This window comes from Lycorma delicatula, chromosome 3 (assembly GCF_047948215.1).
Source record: "Lycorma delicatula isolate Av1 chromosome 3, ASM4794821v1, whole genome shotgun sequence".
Classification (NCBI taxonomy): domain Eukaryota; kingdom Metazoa; phylum Arthropoda; class Insecta; order Hemiptera; family Fulgoridae; genus Lycorma; species Lycorma delicatula.
Window position 1 is genome coordinate 13,763,685 of NC_134457.1, and position 20,750 is coordinate 13,784,434.

The following is a 20,750-nucleotide window of genomic DNA, read 5'->3' on the forward strand; positions in this document are numbered from 1 at the left end:
GTTGCTGTAACTACATTAATTTCTTGATCGATGGTCGATTGCTTAAAATAATAGATAATTTTAAGCAAATTGCAATTTACATTCAAAACTGTATAAATCATCTTCAACCTGTACACAATCTACACAAATCATCTTCAATTTCAAGTTGCATTTGAATGGCATCATATTTGCCTTGCAACGCTTGAAGATTTCTCAATTTAATTTGTAAAAGATGAATATCAGTATCAAGTTAAGAAACATTATATTTTTCTAAAAAGTACAGATTCTTGTTATAAAGGATTTAATTGATCTTCTCTGTCTAATTAATTGTTTTCTGTTCATTATAAATTAACAGTCTTAATTAACAATGATAAATATAATAAGAATTAAATAAAATTACTTGTTGATAATGAAGAAGTTAAGTTGTAGGCTGCTTTCATTGGGTAATAGGCAACCGTAAAACTCCTTTATTGAGCCATAAATTGATATGTTAAAAGATTTGTTAAGACATAACCCGGTTGGTCTTTAACTGAAGAATGCCACAATAAATTAAGTCTTCACATATCCAGCCTGGACGACCAAAAAAAAGTGTTCGAATATGTGTCTTATTGAACTTAAATAATAAGTGCATTTATAATATCTTTTTAAGAACGGATTTATTTACATCTTTCAAAAACTTATTTGTTTTACATCTTTAAACCCAATGTAATACTTAAAAATAGTATTTATAAAGGAAAAATATATATTATAAAGCTGTTGAACTCAACTTAATTAAAATATTTGTATGGCTTACATAAATAAGAAGAAAAGAGTTACGTACTTTGTTTAACATAAATAAGGAGGAAATGAGATTGAACAAAATTCATTATTTTTCAATACACAATCTACTGGAAGTAATGTACAAACCTGAAACAACCCCAAAACATTTTTTTTCTAGTTTGTGATAGCAGAAGATATCTGATATATGCTTTAATAGCTACATCATCTCATTGAAAATAACGTAGAATAGTATTGCTCTAGAAGTAATTATTGCAGAATTATAGCGTAACATCATCATATTTATTAGCATTTGGGATTCAACACTTCAACCCATTTCTTAATTCACCTGTCTGGTGATTGAACAATATTCCACTTGGACAACTGCCACGGGAATAGTTTGTAATGGTCTATTTAATGATATATTTTGCAGCATTGCCTTGTAGATTTAAACTAGCATAATGGAAGAATAATGTAAAAGAGAATTAACAATATGTGAACAAAAAATATGCTTCAAGCAGCAAGAATTACTGTACTTAGGGTTAGTTTCCAAACCCAAGGCGACTACTACTGTATGCGATTTAAATGTCATCTGCTTTATCAGATGTACATGTTAAACAAATACATAGTACATAGATGTACATGTTTAAAAAAATACATGATTTAACCAAATTATGAAAAACAAAATGAACATTTAAAGTAAATAAGCTTTTGTGCTGACGTGTACAAGGTTAGAAGCATCAAGTACGCACAGACCTTCAGAGAAGCACATTAATTCTTCTGGATAGAAATAAACCTATGTCATTGTTAAACACCGCACTTTTAATTAAAGAGTAACCTCAAGTTACTCAAGGCACATTTAGTGACAACAAAATGGATAAAATACAAAGGTAGTGGAGGTTAAATATTTTAAAATTTGTAGTTTAGGATAAATAGAAATCTCAAGGAAGTGAGATAGAGTTTATGTAAACATTTTTTCATAAAGTAAATAACTGATAACCTCTGGAAGCTTAGACGCTGATCTTTCTTTTTGTCATTTAATTTATAGCAAAAAAAATCACAGAAATTTAAAAATGTTAAAAGATTTTAGGCCTGCAGTTACATCAATAAGTAAGTGTTGTCGACGTCAGTACATACTTCAAATATGAGCTATATAATTTAAAATTTTGTACAGACATAAACAACCAAATTATTACTTAATAAATTTCAGAAAGTAATTATTTTGGTGACATCAAGTTTATAATTAATATGAAAAACATTGTATGCGAACAAGCACTAATAAAAATGTTTAATGGAAAGTGACAGAAACACTTAGTTTACTTTTCATTTATAGATAAATAATCAACCGATTACAATTTTTATATTTCTGATATAAGAATAAAATCTCGTAGGAAAAGTTAAAATACAGCAATTGAAAGAGAGAAAATAAATCTGTATAAGACAAATTTATATATCTATCTGATTTCACACTTAACAAAAAAATATTTAAACCGATTATAGACATGTATATTTAGTTCAGTTACATGTAAATGAATAATTAAAACCTGAACATGGTGATGTTTATTATTAGCACGTATTTTTCATTTATAGTCGCATCAACAATTAAAGTCATTAGCAACTCATCAATATCTGTGTAAATATATAGGTAAACGATTTTTATCAGACTCAGGCCGACCATTCCTGAGACGCGTGGTTAATTGACACCCAACTACCAAAGAACAAGATATCCATGATGTAGTATTCAAATCCGGAATGAAAGCAACTAACTATTCCTAACTAACTAATTTTATTAGATTTGAACCTTAGAACTCTCGACTTTGAAATCTGCTTTTACCACGAGTTTTACCACTAGACCAACCGGTGGGTTTTATTAACACATGACCACAATCTTACGAGTACTATTCAAATATATCTTCAAAACATACATACAGTTACTGTTGCCAACCTAATCTTTTGAAGATCAAACTCTACTGCACTAAAAACAGCCGCTTTTAATTTTTATATTCATCACATTTTTCTGTTGCGTTTTCTTTTTAATAATAAAATTTGATCTTTCTTTTTGTTTTTCACTGATTTAATGACTTAAATTTTCTCAAAATTAAATTCTCTACACATTTTGATAATTTCATTTACGCATTTAATAATGATTTAACAAAGCTACTGTATGTCAAACCTTAAAAATTTCTGAATGACCTGATTTCACTGAGGATACTGAAATCCAGGCGAATTTTTCCGCTAACCGTAACTTGATAAAGCATTTTCTGAGCCTTAAGTTTCTATGAAGTTTTTTCCTTATTTCAAGCCCTAGCATCAGTTCCCAAATTACTTCACTTTCCTCCTAAATCAATCTGTCTTCAATCAAAAAGTCTTTTCCAATCATCGAGCACAATCAGATTAAGTTAAATATTTTAAATTGATAATGAAAATACTATTAACTATGGATTTAGATTCGTAAAAATGATTTTTTGTGGCCTTTTAGTTATAATTCAACATACATGTATTAAATGTATGTTTAACATGTTTGTATTAAATTAAACATACATGTATTAAATGTATGTTTAACATGTTTGTATTAAATTAAACATACATGTGTCATAGGCTGTATAATGGTCATAGACTGTAATTATACAGCCTATGACACTCTCCGTAACATAAGGATTCCAAAGCATGGTCACACATCTAATTTAGTTGGGTTGTTGAGCTGCTAAGGTGAAACAAAGATACATACATGCATACATACACCCTAAAAACATTACACTCCTTTTTGGGCAGTCGTGTAAAAATAGATATGTGTTTATTAATTATTTAAATACAAACTCGTGAATGTTAAGGTAAATATAGTACATTAAATATAAAAAATTGGTTGTTTACAATTAGGAAGCCACTATATTTTTTTTTTTTTAATTCAACAGAGTAATACTGTTTTTAAATATATTACATTATGAATAAATGTTTTTAAATATATATGACTTCCCTTTGTACATCCCTCAAAATAAAAAATTAAAATACAGAAAATGGTGAGATAAATTATAAAAAAAATTCAAAAATTTCTAACATCCTTCTGTTCAGGATCTAAGAAACGGCAAAAAGTTTTATTCAGTTCCATGGACTACAAACACACACGATAAACATGCAAAATGAATTTCAATTTTAATATTTCAGCTAATTCCTTCATTATCGGTATTCCTTTTTTCAACTTTTTGAAAGATTACAAGATTTTTAATATAAATAATGTCTTAATGGTGGTTCACTTTTCTTTAGTCTAATTTTTTTAACTTTGCCGTTTGTATTTATTTATAACATTATATATACATATGTATAAAATTATATACTTTTTTGTTGTTGCAATTAAGTTATTTTTTTTAAAAAATAAGTATTACATTATTTATTAAATCATATTGGAAAAAAAGAATCAATTCCAAATTTACTATATTGTAAAATTGATTTTTCTGGCTTATACTCAAGCATGGAAAAGTTTCTACAGTAATGTGTTTTATGTATGTAGAAATTTATGATATCTGTATATATTCTTCATTATTTCAATTACCTGCTAAGGTGCTCTAACAGATTGGTTTGGCCTAGGAGAGGGAGTAAGGTAACATTATTTACATATGTTCAAAAACGTTCTACATGATTATGAAGGAATGCGTGTAGAAGCAAGGGGAATGATTTCACGGTTCATAAATGATTTTTTCTTTTTAGGAGAGAAAGCACAATATATGTGGCAAATGACATGATAATATACTAGAATATTTAATGAAAATTAATGTTAGGAAAATTAAAATAATTAGAATAGAAGACGATAAATCAATGACTCGCTGCTCAAAAGAAGGAAGAATCGGGCAAGTAAAAACACCAGTCATATTTAAAACAGTGCAGAGAATAGGATAAGTGAAAATGAGCCAAAAATTAGAACAGCAATGGCTGAGGAAATATTTAATAGAAAAAAAATTGTTATTAGATAGCAAAGAAGAGTTAAACTTGAAAAAGCAGTCTTGTTACGCGGTATATTTGGAAGGTACTTCCAAACTTGACTACGCCAAGAATGTAAAGCGCTCTAACAGATTCGTTTGGCCTAGGAGAAGGAGTAAGGTATCATTATTTACATACGTTCAAAAAGATTCATGAATAATAGGACCTAACATGAACCATCAGGAATAATAGGACATATTTAGCATTTATCGGGAACGATCAAGGGGAAACTGTATATTATTAACTCATTAATTCAGAATAAAAAACCAACTGGCGCAAAACATAATGAGAAAAAAGTACAATCGTAAGTGATGCTAGAAGGTGCAAAAGAGAAAGGCTGGAAACAAGCAAAGATTATAGACAACCTAAAAGGAAATGGGAAATATTAAGGTAATAAAATTTTAACTGGGAATAGAGAAGAATAGGCAGACATGGTGCAAGGGACTTGTCTAAGCACAGATAATCATATGATGATGATTATGAAACCAGACAATTGTTTACATGTTAACTCGATACAATACTTTGGCTTATAAGAAAGCCCCTTATTACACTTCAATTGAAATTTCTATTAAATTAATTATCTGTTAAAACAATCTTCCCACCAATATATTTAAAACAAAATTAAAAGATTTTCTTTTAGAAAACTAAATATTACCCTTAGATAAATTTCTACATAACATTAAGAAAATAAAATAAAAAAGACCTGAATTTTATACGTTTACATAAATATGTGCTCAGAAAATGATCATTAATGCTTTTATTTAACATATTTAGTATCTTCAAATATTTACCTTATTATCTCATGTTTATATTTAAATTATTAGTTATTGTGGTTAAAGCCTTTTTTTTGTTTTAAAAGCTACTTTAATCAAGTTTAGTACAGTTTCCCTTGATCCAACCTGGTAAATGCTGTTTATCAATGAAGTAGCATACCTATGCGTTCCATAAGCGTTTTATTTAATGTAGGAATCAGAATAAAATATTTATTTGTATAATATTACCTTGAAACCAATATTAATTTTACTTCTACTATTTACATAAAATTAAGCTGTTTAATAATTACATATTTAATGAAAAATTTTCACCATGAACTATTTTACAAATTAAATTTCGCAAAGAAGAATAAATGAAATTAAACAATCTTGTAGTTAATTAATTACAGGCAATATCAGGCAATGGTATAAAACTACACTAAAAAAAAATCTTATTCTGATGTGGAAACAAATACTGGTTATTCCTTGAATTACATCAAGCATATTCTAATAAATTCAAAAGAAAATTAATATAAAATCAATTAAAAAGTTTAATCCCATTTAGTAACAGTATTTTTTTCAAAAGCATCTGGTAAAAAAAATGATAACTTAGTTTTTTTAGTAGTATATAATACATTACATAAACTGTGCCGTGAATGTAAAGTATAATAAAAAGAAGTATTTAGCATTTATCGGAACGGATAAAGGGAAAATGTGTGGAAATTAGGACACCATCACATGTAAATAATTAATTAATAAAAAAGAGAAATAATATGAAATAATTAGAATAGATGTATGACACAACAGCAACTTTTATATACTTATGTGAAGACAGTAAATAAATATAGTCAGGACAGAATAAATCATGAAAGAGTTAGAAGAAAAGTAGGAAGGCATTAATAGATTAATAAGATTAATTAGAAGTTATTAATTATTAAATCATAAATCAGAAAATTTAAAAACTCAAATAAGAAATATATTTGTACAAAAATCTTACAATTTAATTTCCAAAAAATTGATCTGTTAAATTATTAAAAACACTTTTGTATTTAGTACTTTATATTATTCCGTGGGAATCATATTCTAATTCTTGATTTGAAACATGTTGATAATGATATTTTTTAGGAATAAACATTTTTTTTAAGCGCATTAATAATAATGCATGAAATATTAGAATTTTAAATTTACTAATATCTATTGGGCTACACAATACACATTTACATTTACCAAACCGTGATCTAACAGCCAGATTTTAATTCACAAAAATTTAAATATTTTACTTTTTGAAGGACTTCTAAGCTATAATATTGTAAATCCATTGGGAAATATTGAGTAATTATAATAAAAATCTAATTACATCGACAAGTTTAACGTTTCTGTTCTACTTAACCCTTCCAAGCAAAAGAGTATGGTTTCATTTTGTAGTAAATGAAGTGGTAGTTACGTATTAATGCTACCGCAGCTACAGCTTTATTTAAAAACAAGTAGTCGATCGGATTTCGGTGGAAAATGGGCCAATATAGAGTTTAACATAGATTCAAAACAGTCTCTTTATTAATTTTAATAAATGGTTATTGTTATTTATATTTATTTATTTTATAAATATAATTTAACCAAACTTAACCTACGCTGCTTTGCTCGCTAACCTTGACTAATTAACAGGAGTGCTTGATTATTTAAATAATAAATTGCAATAATTACTGAATTTATTTAAATAAATACTCAAAAAATTACGGTGTTAATTCCTTTAAGAAAGTCCTCCAAGTCCTTTAAGAAAGTAACGAAGTGTGAGAAGGCAGGAATAGAGTTGTTAAAAGATAAAACAAGAATAATGTAGCTTAAGATCTACCTAGAGAGGGGAATGTGTCAAAAGTGAATGAGTTAATCACCCTAAAGATCTACCTCTTAAATTGATATATACTTTCTTATACTGTATTAGACAGATATTACACGATTTAAAGATAATGAAATTTTCTTTTATTTCTATGTTCTTATGCGTTTGGTCAGTGGAAACCTTGGCGTATCACCATAATAAGTTTCATATCTATCAACAGATGGGAGGTATCATTCCAACTAACTAAAATCATCTTTTTTGAATAGATGTAATATAGGAGAGCACACACACTGATAAACCAAAATGTTTATAAATAAAAATACAGTAACAAATATATCACAGTTCTACAGCACAGAATAACAAAAGAAATAAAAAATTTAACACTCTAGATTCTTCATGTAAGAATACAAAAAATACATGCAAAAACTATGAATTGGTTTATAAAAATACAAAATATTACTTGTATAAAAAATAACCATTTTTCATAGAATTTTTTTATAAATATTTTTTATCCAAGATAGTAAAAAGAATTACAAATACAAAAAGTGCCATAACGTTTGCTTTTTATACAAAAAATAGAAAAATACATTTAAAAAAAAATACAAAAATCTCTTGAAGACATACATATATTTGAACTGAAAAAGATTTCCAGTTTACATACATATGACTGCAAAGTTATTACAAACCTTTTGGCTACATTCCAGACAAATATCACTGGAACACTTTATACACTTATAATGGGTTTTATCTCTCTTTTGCAAATGGGCAATTGCTGCAGGTTTTCCACTTCTCTAATTGATTGGAAGGAATTCCCTCTGGAATTGCTGGAAGTTTGTTACCTCATAGAGCAATCATGATGCTGTGTTTTACATCGCGCCGTAGATTAGTTGTTTCAAGCCTTCACTGAAGGTGTGGTTTGATCAAATCATTTCCCAAATCTTTGACAAAATTGAAATGTGTGACCATTGGACATTCAACAAAGCACATGCAAAAAAAACTGTTGATACTAGCAAGGTTGAGAAGCCTATAGAATAAGAGACTACTCCACTGAAAACCAGGTGCCTCTACACAATTATTTTTCATTTTACAAATACCGTAGTAGAAGTCAGGCTGTTGTAAATCTACATCATGCTCAATCTTGGATATACTCATGGCTGTTTTCTACCGATTCGTCATCACTTTCTGAATAAGAAGCAGTCCCGCAGTCCCTGCTGAGTCTATATCTACATTTGAAGAAACAAAATTCTTCCTCACAAACTGATTCATCACCTAGCAGTTAATGAACTGCTAGGTGAGTTAATGAATTGCTAGGTGTCTAACACCTTACAAATGCATTCTACAAATTGTTCATCACGTATGCACAGATTGAGTCGTAGAAGGACGATCCATTTTTTCCCACAAACTAACATTATAAGTTCACACTGTTACTGTAGCTATCTGGTATAACAGACCATAGAGAAACTATATGTTACTGGAGCTACCGGGTATGGAGTTATCGACATGCCACCGCTAAATGATTAATCATAACTAAAAAAAATCTTTGGTAAGGTGATGGGGGGTCGTATAAGAAGGTAGTGAGACAGGCAGCAATCTTAGCAAAACAGGATTGCCACTATTGCAAAACGAAATTTACCTCTGGTCTAACTCTGGTAGCTCCATTGAAGTGTTAAATAATTGCATAAATATTTTTTTTTTACATGGTTTTTTAACATCAATTTATTTACTAGCTTTTAAAAGTTAATTATGTTTAATTTAATACTTTTTCTTAAATATTGTATGGGCTAAATCAAAAAGCTGCCGTATTATAAAAAAAATAAAAACATAACATAAAAATACAATTCAACCCAAATTATCATATAAAAATATATTAGGAATAATAATAACAAAAATGATGGAAAGGGGAATGTATCAAATAAGATGTTATAAGATTTATATTGGTAAAACTAACAATCTTTTAAAAAGGATTTATGCAACGATATTGTTATTTGGGTTGTAAAATACGTATATTATAAAAAAAATATAAAAAAATAAAAATATAAGAAAATACAAGATGAATTGAAATCTCCACTTTTTTCTAAAGTTTGATAAAACATTTTGCAGGAAATAATGAATGTTTTATTGGTAACAAATTCAATTTTAAAATAAGTAAAAACAGAAATAATGAAATTTAGGAGAAAGTAAAATTAATTAGAAAAGAGAGGATGTGATGGCAAAAACAAGCAGAGAAAATTAAGGAGTTACTAGTATGGAAAAGAATTTGTAGATGCAGATAATTTGAAGTAAATAGAGAGAATGATAAGACTGTAGGAATAATGTTGGCAGGAATAAGATCAAACCCCCCCGGCTTGGACTAGTGGTGAACACGTCTTCCCAAATCAGCTGATTTAGAAGTCAAAAGTTTCCAGCGTTCAAGTCCTAGTAAAGTCAGTTAATTTTACACGGATTTGAATACTAGATCGTGGACCGGTGGTTAGGTTTCAATTAACCAGACATCTCAGAAATGGTCGAACTGAGAGGGTACAAGAGTACGCCTTCATTTACACTCATACATATCAATCCTCATTCATCCTCTTAAGTACTATCTGAATGGTAATTACAGGAAAAACAAAGAAGAAAGGAATAAGACCAAAGAAGGACCCAGGAGATGATGGATAATTAAGATGAGGGAGAATGTAAGCAGAAATGTGAAGACGTGGTGAGAGTAACAGAGGAATAGAAGCAGAAGTTAAAATGTGGATACATAATGCATGAGGTTGAATAAAGGATTAACATGAAAAAGAAAGGGCATAGTAAAATATTAGTAGCTATTTAATAACACAACACTTCAATATATATATGCATTCTCTTTTTTTAAATTTGAACAAGTTGAAAAAGTACGACACAAAAAGTTATCTTTTAAAATTAAAATCGAACAACTTCCTAATTAAGCAAGTGGAAAATCGTTTAAACAACAACAAAAAACTAATTTAGAAAAGTAAATTAGTCTTCTAAAATATTTTTACAATTAGTGAATTGATAAAATTCAAAATTAAGAGACTTTAAGGAAATTTCAAGAAACAAGCTAACAAATATATTTCTGTAAACAGTAAATCACAGTTCTTGTTTAAATTGATTTATAACATCATTCATGGAATTACAATATGTCTTATATTTTCATTATTTTCTTTTTCCTTAAAGTAATATTATTACAGAATATTCAAACAGTTTTTATTAAAATAATTCATATCTCCAGTATAAAGATATGACAAAAGGAATAAAGAACCCTTAAGTTGAAAAGAAAATATCAAATCCAGTTTTAAAATGGAGTGAAGAAAGAAACCAGATGCGCTAAAATGAAAAGATATTTTTATCTCATCTGGAAGAAAGAAAACGAAACATCAGAAAAATAAACGGGAATTTCAAGCTTATGCATAGGATTAAAAAAAAACTCTTTTCATTGCAATTAAGGGATAAAGGTTACAAAAAATGGATTTGATATTGTAAAAAATGGATGAAATGTGGACGTTTGAAAATTGATCATATTTCTAAAATTTCCTAACCAATCAACCTAAGTTGAGAAAACTATTTTGATAGTTTCAAAATAAACATGTTTATTATAAACAAAGAATCGATTCTAAATTTTAGAATAAACAAGTTGACCATACAAATACCTAAGACAGGTTTTTTTTGCAATCTTCTGGAAAGGAAACAAAGAGTCCCTAGTCAACTATCACAGAGAACTTAAGAATAATTTAATTAAGATAGAATGGTAAATTACGACAACAGATATTTTATTAGAAGTTGATTGAGGCTAGAACATATTCTGCCTGGTGATGATATACAGCATATTTACGAATACAATAATGTAAACTTAAACCCTTATAAAACCAACGTCCGGTTTTACGGACTTCAGAATTTTATTCAAAAAATGCCCAAATCCGATTTTACGGAAAGAGAATTCTGTTTAAAAAATGCCAACGTCCGTAAGTCTGGAAAATCGTTCATAAACTAATTAATATTGTTACAACTGCCTTAGAGCATATTTATGTAATGTAAACTTAATGTTATAAGTATTTTGGTAGACTTCTTATAAATATATATCAGGAATGGATAGATTATCTTATATAAATATACATATCAAACTTACCACCAAACTCGTTAACAGAGAAAAAAAGTAATAGAAATATTCGACTTTTCTTATTCGAAACTCGTATCATCAATAGGTACATAATTCTACATTCAAATCAACAAAAACCAAAAAGAAATAAAAGCTTAAAAAACATAAAACTCAGACATCACAAACTCGTAAACACAGCGCCATTGTAACTAACTGTACCGGAACTATGTACTTTTAAAACGTCACGAAACTACGTTCATAAACATTTGCCAACTGCTACAACCCACTATATCTTCAATTAAAACATCATCTTCAACAACGATCTGTTGATTAATTATTTCACACTTTTGTTTAAATTTATAAATATAATATTTTTCAAGCATACTCATTTTTTACTGTTGTAAAAAATTTGAAATTTTTTAAAATTATTTTTATAATCAGTAATACTTACGCTTACACTGCAACAAATTAGCGGCTACGTTAGACACCTCTCTTTCAGTTTCTCTAAGCATTTTAATCTTCCATAAATGTTTTTTTTTTAAATTGTTAGTTTTATCAATATAAATTTTATTACATTCATTACATTTAATTTCACACATTCCCCTTAAATTCTCTCCATCATTTTTAATATTATTCCTAATACATTTTACAATATGATTATTTGGGGTTTAAGCTTTTTTACTTTCCCTTCTAGATAAGAGATTTTGGATTTTCTGGGCAAAAAAGCTTTCGTGTTATCGTCGTCCGGACATGATATATTTGTTGTAAAAAATACATTTAAAAAATGGACATTTAAAAATTAAAACCCACCAACGCAAAAACACATCTTCAAAGTAAAAAGCCTGTAACGCATACTAAAAGTGAAATAAACACACAAAGACACATCATATTATATATCGCAATTAATATATTACCTGCTCGTAAATAGCACGAACTGTTGAAACACACTGCAGAAATTTAAATACAAATGAAGTGCCCTAACAAATCGTAAAACATAAGAAAGCATTTCATTATCCCCTTCAGTAGTATGTTAGCCCCTAGTTTAAACTTGGGACGAAATGCTACGTGATGCAATACAATCACAAGGATGTGGTGCACTGTTAGTTTGTAGTTGTAGCGAGCACAAACTTGTGCATCTTTTGAGTCATCATATATCCATGAGCGAGCCTAGAGTGCCCTATTGGCAAACAGCAGATAATAACCTCCTCTCAACGGTTATTTCTGCAGTTGAAGCTCCTTGGTAACATAGTTTTCTTAATTGGCTTTATTTGTATTGTTCCTGGTAGCATTCCATTCATCATAAATCACCCAATTCAGTAAACAGAAAAGATCATTGGACGCGACACAATTGGTGAAAGGAAGCTGGAAAAAAGCCTACTTTGCGGCACTATCAGCGTGCTCATTGCCCGAAATCTCAATATGGTTGGAGATCCAATAGAAGCTCACAGTTGCATTACGGTGGTTCATTTGCGAAATACACTGAATCTCACAGACAACAGGGTTATCAGGAGTACACATCATTAATTGCCTGTAAGGCATTCAAGAAATAATGGGAGGCAAATATGTGTGTTCTGTCGTCAACCACAAAAGCACAACACACAGAATTAACGATTTTAGAGCCATCAATAAAAACTTTAACATCAGGATTCAGGGTATTTATAATATTATAAAATTTGTTTCACAAAATAATTGGATTTATGTTCTTTTTATTATACTGGCAAAGATCAAAGCAACTATTAACAAGAGAAGATCACCAAGGGCCTTCTTTTCTTTACAACTGAGAAAAGGTGCTGAGCTCTGATGCCTAGCAGAACAGTAGATCTACGTTGTTCCTGTAACAATTTACAGCCTGGTTTGAGAATACCACAATAAAGATTGGATGACTTGGTTGCACTTTAATGCCTCTCACATAGGAACATATCATTTGCTTCTGTCTATTACAAAGAGATGGCTTAACACTATCCACCAGCAAACTTACCAGGCTTGACCCAAACGCACCTGTAGCACTATGGCTAAATAAATGATGGACTGCATCAAGCATCTTTAGAGCAATGGCCCACGTCGATGAATAAGCTACACAACTGTAGTCTAACGGGGAATGGATCAGAGCTCAATTGAAATGCAACACACATGTATGATCAGCTCCCCAATGAGTATTAGGCAGAACTTTCACCATGTCTAACATTTTTAGTCATTCTACCTTCAGCTCCTTCAAATGTGTTACCCACATAAGTTGTTGGTCAAACCCGCATATATTCTTCAAATTGTTCACCATGTAAATATAGTTGAGGGTCAACATGTTCCCTCAATTGTGAAAAGCAAATGCACTTTACTTTTCCAGAATAAACGTGATTCCATAGATTCACACCACTATTCTAAGCAGTTTATTGTGTTTTATAGAAGTCTCTCATCACCTGTAGCTATCGTTCTACATGCTTCGTGATTAGAAAAATAATCTACAAATAAAGAACACATAACAGGTTTTCGCACGCAGTTTGTAATATTATTTATGGCTATGCCAAACAAAGGAACACTAAGGACTGGGATACTCAATTTTTCAGTTTGAAACTTTCAGATACCAACCAACTCCAAATCGAAAGGACAGACTACTGAGGAAACCCCAGATAAATGTAAGATTACCTTGTATACCCCATTCATGAAGTGTATTTAGGATTCCGCTCCACCATGCCGTGTTGTATGCCTTTTGTAAATAAAAAAATACAGCAACCAGGTATAGGCGAAGTAAAAAGGCATTTTGAATAACAGCTTGATGATCTGCCCTGGCGAGAACCACATTGTTCTGGGGTAATTAAGACGTTTCTCTCAAGGTACCACACTAGATGTCAATTTACCATTCATTCCATCACCTTACATAGAGTACTGGTCAAGGAAACAGGATGATAACTTGTGGAGCATGATTTATCTTTACCAGGTTTCAGTATGGGGATTACCAGTGCCTCTGACCAAGAATCTGTAAACACATGGTCATAGAATATTCTACTATTGATACATGAAAGATGTAATATTACAGCACTATCTAGGAGGTATGATAACATACTGAGCCTGATATTATCATTTCCGGGGGAAGTGTCATGAGAATTACTCAAGGCATACCTTAGCTCATTATAAGAAAAGGGTATGTTAAATTCATTTTGTGAATCCCCTATCAACAATGGGATATTTTCTACCTGAAACTTATATCTCACAAACTCAAGACAGTATGACGAGGTAAATGAAACTGCCCTGAACGACATTCCGAATGTGTTCACTACCGTAACTGTCGCAGTAACAAGGTGTTCAGACTCATGTATAATTTCTTCATTATTTTATAAATAAGGAAACTAAACTACCTTCTTCTTATTCATGTAAAGTATATAAGTTGATATTGTTTAGTCCAAATTTACACTTCATACAGTGCACACAGTATATTACATACATTCTTCAACAATGTAATACAAATTAAATTAAAATGTCAAACATATAGTTATCATTATAACTTATTAATAGACAGAATAAATACATCAAACCAAGGTGAGGCAGCAAGGTGGGTTTTATTTGAACATATTTTTAGTCCTCTGACCACGGATATTGAAGGTTCTACAATTCAGTACTTGAATTTATGATTAATACCAGAGAAAGGAATTATTGGAGATTCAGACGTTATTCAATATTGGAAATGGGTTCACAACAATTCATATTATTATATAATTTTAATTTATTCATATTTAATTTACCTTTGTTAATATTATTATCACCAAAGAGAAATTGCTATATACAGAGGTATATTTCATTAACTTTAATTGTGAAATAAGTAAATAATGTAAAAAAGTTAACATTACTTCAACTATTTTATCAAAGTGTTTTTTAGGTACTGTAGAAATAATATTAATAAACTAGTTTATAACAATACAGGAGCAATGCCACCACCAAAAGGATATTTTAAATTAACTGTCCTTTCTATACCAGTAATTTATGACAATGTAATTATTGCCATGTCAGACATTGTAAAACAGAAACAAATATTTCTTGTTATAATCACATTAAACAGTGACTCAAAACAAACTGATAGTAACTTATTGAGACAGATTTTCTTGCATGAAACAGAAAAGAGCTTAAATTAAAATGAAACCGGGTGTATTAAGAATGGACCTAATACAAGGTTCTCAGATATTATTTGCAAACAAGTTTTCTTCAGACAAGTTTTTTCCTTCAAATATTCCATATTATAATCCTACACCTATTTCAAAATTAAAAACATAATTCAAACATGGTTTAAATAAAGAGAGTAGTTTAGAATTTAAACATTTTGATCAAAATAGAAGAAAAAGTCAATTACAAAGAAGATATCTAAAACTGTTAATGTTGATTCATTGATTTATACATATAAATTTTCTAATCTGGGTAGTGAGCACAATCATGTATTTGATATTGACAGGTGACAAAAGGTGGCTGAAATGACTTTAAATTCCATTGGTTTAAACAGTGGCAGTTCATAGCTAATATTAGTGGGGGTGCTACTCCAGAAATTTTTTTTTGGGCCTTTTCAAGTCCATGGTTAAAGTTTTATGTAAAATAAAAGAACCAAAAAAAAGAATCAAATATAATACCTGGAAGAAGGATAATAATCTAATTTTATATTTTATTACATTCAAGAATATGGTTTAATAAAATAAATAATATGGAATATATAAAAAATATCAATACAGATAATATTTTAATTATTATTAGATAATAACCTAATAAAATGTCAGCTTAAAAACACTACAGACCAATTTCTATGTACACAGAAACAAATACATAATTAGTTTTGACTAATTACCTTCTCTTTCACACTTTCAGCATGTTCTTGGGCAGATTTGGCAATCAAAGAGCCCTTGCTTTCTGTCATCTTTTGATTACTATGGAAAGACCACTAAACAACTAAACTAGAAAAGGGAATGAACAAGGAACGTTCCATACAAACGCAGAGTAAAAAAAAAACTATCTTCCATCAGCATGCCAGGGTCAGCACTGCAGAAGCGACAATGTTCTCTCTCCCTCGCAGCCTTGTGTCCAGCTTCCTATGTTCGCATGCGTACAACAGCCAAACATCACACTGCTAGAACTGTGAAGCACACAGTTCCATACAAAGATTGTTGTATCTTTTTCATAAACTGGCGGATGGCTACTGACATTAAGCTAAAAATTATAATTACAATTATATAATGTACAAGTGTAAAGAAAGAATTAAAGAAAAAAGGACTCAGTATATTAAATGTTATCGATAATATAAAGTGGAAATAGGGGGTGCTGCAGTTTCACAGTGATGAGACTTCGATATTTGGAAAAAAAAAACAACATTATGTTAGTTTATATAAAAAAAAAATAAAATAGTCTTTATCGGTTTAAGGGTGTAATTTCATAACAAAAGGAAAATTTCCGGAATTCAGTAAATACCTCCAAAAAGTATTTTATATGTGCAGTGGATATTAAGGTAGAAACATGGGTCCAATTTTTATGCAGCTTGCTGTCAGCTGATCACTGTGCAATCCATATATCTTATGTATACCATTTCAAGTAGATGAATTTCTGAATTCATCAGTAATATAGAGCTGTCAAAGATAGCGAATAAAGCTAAGTGTAATGAAGCGTACATGTGGAATTTTATAAAACTGTGCCCAGAGAGCTTTTCAGACTTTTGTTAAATTTTTATAATAATGTTTTTGAGACTCATTAGTACTTTCCTATATAAATTTAAGCAAGCAAAATTCCTTTTCCTTGTTGTACTGCATTCTCACTCACCCTGGTTTTGCATGCCCAGCCAAAAAAAATTTCTTAAATGAAGTACCAGAACCCTGCTGATGGAAAAAGTGTATTTGATATTCCTCTTCATTTTCATGTATTTTGACTTCAATGACTTCACATAATCACTACTTGCATCTTATATGTAGCAGATAACCAATAAAGGAATCAGAAACACTAATGTCCTTGTACCGATACTAATGTAAATGTTTCTGATTCAGAGGTAGCCCAGACTTACAGAATACATTTCTGACTTGTGGTATATAACTTTGAAAGGCTCTTGTTTCTGGGACTGTTGTGATTAAGCAAGTTATAAATATTTTAGAAGCAGAAGAACGATGTAGTATTGTGCTTCAAGAACTCCTATTCACACAATAGCTTTGGCTTAGTAATTTTCCTTCTTTTTAAAAATATTTGAGAAATGTGTGTACTGTAGCATAAGTTTTTGACCGGTGGTATGCACTTCATCCTGTATCACAACAGGAAAATTTTGAGAAGTCTTCCATTACAATATATTCTCACCCTCTTTTTCCTTTTTAATGATGAGGAAATGAGCTTGTTTCTTTGCAACAAAATGATGCCTTTTTAGATTATTTTAATTTTCAGTAAATTTATATATGTACTCTTGAAATGAAGAATTTAAGTAGTTAGTTAACAGCAGTCAACAGAAACCCACTGTTTGAAGATAATTTCTGTATTAAAATCATTCCAGCTCTCTTGCAGTAATCTGAGCAGTTCATTAGTGCCTGGACATTTTTCACATTGTGACAGCATGCATGTTTGATTTTCTCTATCACATACCATGGTTGAGAGGAGAATTTTATAATCAAATTTCAATTTTAGAGCAGATAACATGAGTTTTACATTTTGGTGGCTGACACACACACACACACACACAGAATGAGTATCTGACCCACCAGCCAGAACACAAAATTTAGGTCTTAAATCAGCAAATTTTGAAAAATCAATTTTTAAATTATGTTTTTCTTTGAAGGCTGTGTACAATTCTTTTAAAATACATAAGTTAAACCTTTTTTGAATATTAATTTTCTTCCCGTCGGCTTGGGTTATCTGAATGGGAAAGTAAAAGCAGATCATTAAATGCTGTTCAAATTATTTGCAAACTTCAAGAGGACTCGCCATATTCTGAATATGACCTTCAGAGGTCATATTTAGAACCCTGGTAGAAGGCCTTGTTCTTCCCTCAGTCAGAATGCCACCGATGCGAATACCACATCGGTGTATTACTTGGAAATGAAATCTTTAAAACAAAACACGTCTATGTTGAGTCTTTAACAAGACTGAGTTACATGAAGGAACTGAAACAAAAAACGGAACTACCTACTTGAAGTTGAGTTTAACACGCAACCCATAACATAACACAAAACAAGAAATAAAAACAAAATTAAAAAAATAAGTTACTACAAATACATCAATTCTTATAAAACAAGAACAACAAAACCAAAACATGGAAAGACCAGGTGGAACCCTAAAATTCCCTCAGTAATCTGTTCTCTTGCCAGGTACCCGATGGATTTACAACGCTTACCCATTCGGCCCAGTTTTTCCAATTCTAAGGGAGATCTAATGTCAAGCTGACAAATAGTCTCCGTGCGTAAAATTCGCATTCGAAAATTACATGTTATGTGTCATCTAGTTGTACACAATCTGGACACACACCTGAATCCACCAGGCCTAATAGCTGACGTCTCTCTCTGAAGGCGCCATGACCAGAAAGAAATTACATCACATGCTTGTTAGAGTGAACCCAAGGGTGTCCCACAAACTAACAACATCTGGGAAGAGATCATGCGTATAAGTCCACCCACTGTCTCATCACATCTGGCCTGCCATAAAGCATTGTCATGCCGTTCTATCTCGCGGATTCTTTCTGAAGTCAATTCACCTGACTTCTTAGCAACATAACGCTGCTACTTTTCTGACGCAATTAAATCTATCGGTTTCACGTCTGAAATCAAGATTGTCTCCCGTGAAATAGTACGGTAACAGAGACCGCATATAGCATAATTGCCTCGCACACGCCTTTATACAGGATACTCATAGTTTTAAAATTAACACCCCCAATCAGGCAGGATTGACCACTCCTTGAATACCAAAGAAGGCACGACAGGCCTTCTTTGTGACGTAGTTAAGTTGCTTTTTGAACTGTAATTTCTCGTCAAGAAATACCTTGAGGTACTTTTTAACTTGAACATATTTAATACGAAGGCCTGACATCGAAACACGAACCTGACAAGCCGTGGAATTTTCCATGGCCATCATAACTTTGTATTCTGTTTTTGAGCATTAGCTGAGGTAAGCATTTTTTACTGACACTATCAAAAGCTTCCTGAAAATCAACAAATATGCAATGCAATTCAACATTCTACTTGTAGCATCTCCCCATCAACTCCTGCATTACTAATATTTGGTCCATGGATCCTCTGTATTTCCTTAAGCCACAGTGCGACCTTTGCAAAACAGCTAAGGAGAATATCTTGCATGCAATGTTCAACAGTGTTATACCTCTGTAACAATTTCAATTGAATCTGTCTCCTTTTTAAAAATGGGAAAAATAATTCCCATTTTCCATCACTCTGTAACCTTTACTGTTCCCATATGCAGGTCACAAGTTCATGTATTGACCGCATCAATATCTGACCTCCATGTCTGAAGACTTCTGATTGAATGGAGTCGCTTCCTGGCATTTCATTACATTTCAATCTTGCTATTACTTCTTTAACCTCCTGAATACTAGGAGATTTTATAATCTGCTTCACTATGCTATATCTTTCATGCACCGCTTCCACTTCGTTGTGCTTTTCTCCATAAAATTCAGCCCACCTTTCCAATATCCTATCCTCTTCACCCATTACCTGTCCATTCTCATTTTTACACAGATTAATTCTAGCTTGGTAACCTCTCTCCAGTGTCTTAATACCCCTATACATCCCTCCAATACTGTTTTGGATAGCCTCTCTTCTGTGCCTTTGACATACATTTGCTGTCATTCTCTTTTTTCCTTCTGCAGGTGTTACATGCAACTTTCTTAATTCTTTGTAAATTTCTATCCTTTGCCTTTTATCCTTGCACAACATACCTGCTCTTTCTTCTTTCTTTCTTTTTTTGCTTTGTATTGTTCGTCGAACCACTTGCTGTTATCCTCCTCCTTCCTTTCTCCCAATTCATCCTTTAACAACTGTATCATACAATTCTACATCTCTTCATGGCCCTTATCGATTATTTTATCAACCGATAAAAAAAAAAAATAAATAAATAAAAAAAAAAAAAAATATAAAAAATAAAACTTAAGAATATTTAACACATAATTAACACATGTGATAATTTTTCTCTCATATATATAAATTCTCACCATAAAATGGTCAGAATCACAATTCGGACAACACATTGATCGTACATCAATAATGGATGATGCGTGTCTTCTTGATACAATCACATGATCATTCTGATTCAAAACATTTATCCCCGGAGATATCCATGTTCCCTTGTGAATTGCTTTATGCGAGAAGAAGATACTTTTAATAATCATGTTATTTTCCACTGGATACTGTATCAGTCT

At 30.7% G+C, this 20,750-nt stretch overlaps 1 long non-coding RNA gene across 1 annotated transcript in view; it reads right to left on the minus strand.

Annotated features, from left to right (window-relative positions):
• Nucleotides 1–11,593, minus strand: part of LOC142320847 (uncharacterized) — a 31,764-nt gene extending 20,171 nt beyond the window's left edge. The window contains exon 1 of the long non-coding RNA XR_012755487.1: nt 11,420–11,593. This is a non-coding gene — a long non-coding RNA (uncharacterized LOC142320847). The remainder of the gene's footprint in view (nt 1–11,419) is intronic.
• Between the last annotated feature and the right edge of the window lie 9,157 nt (nt 11,594–20,750).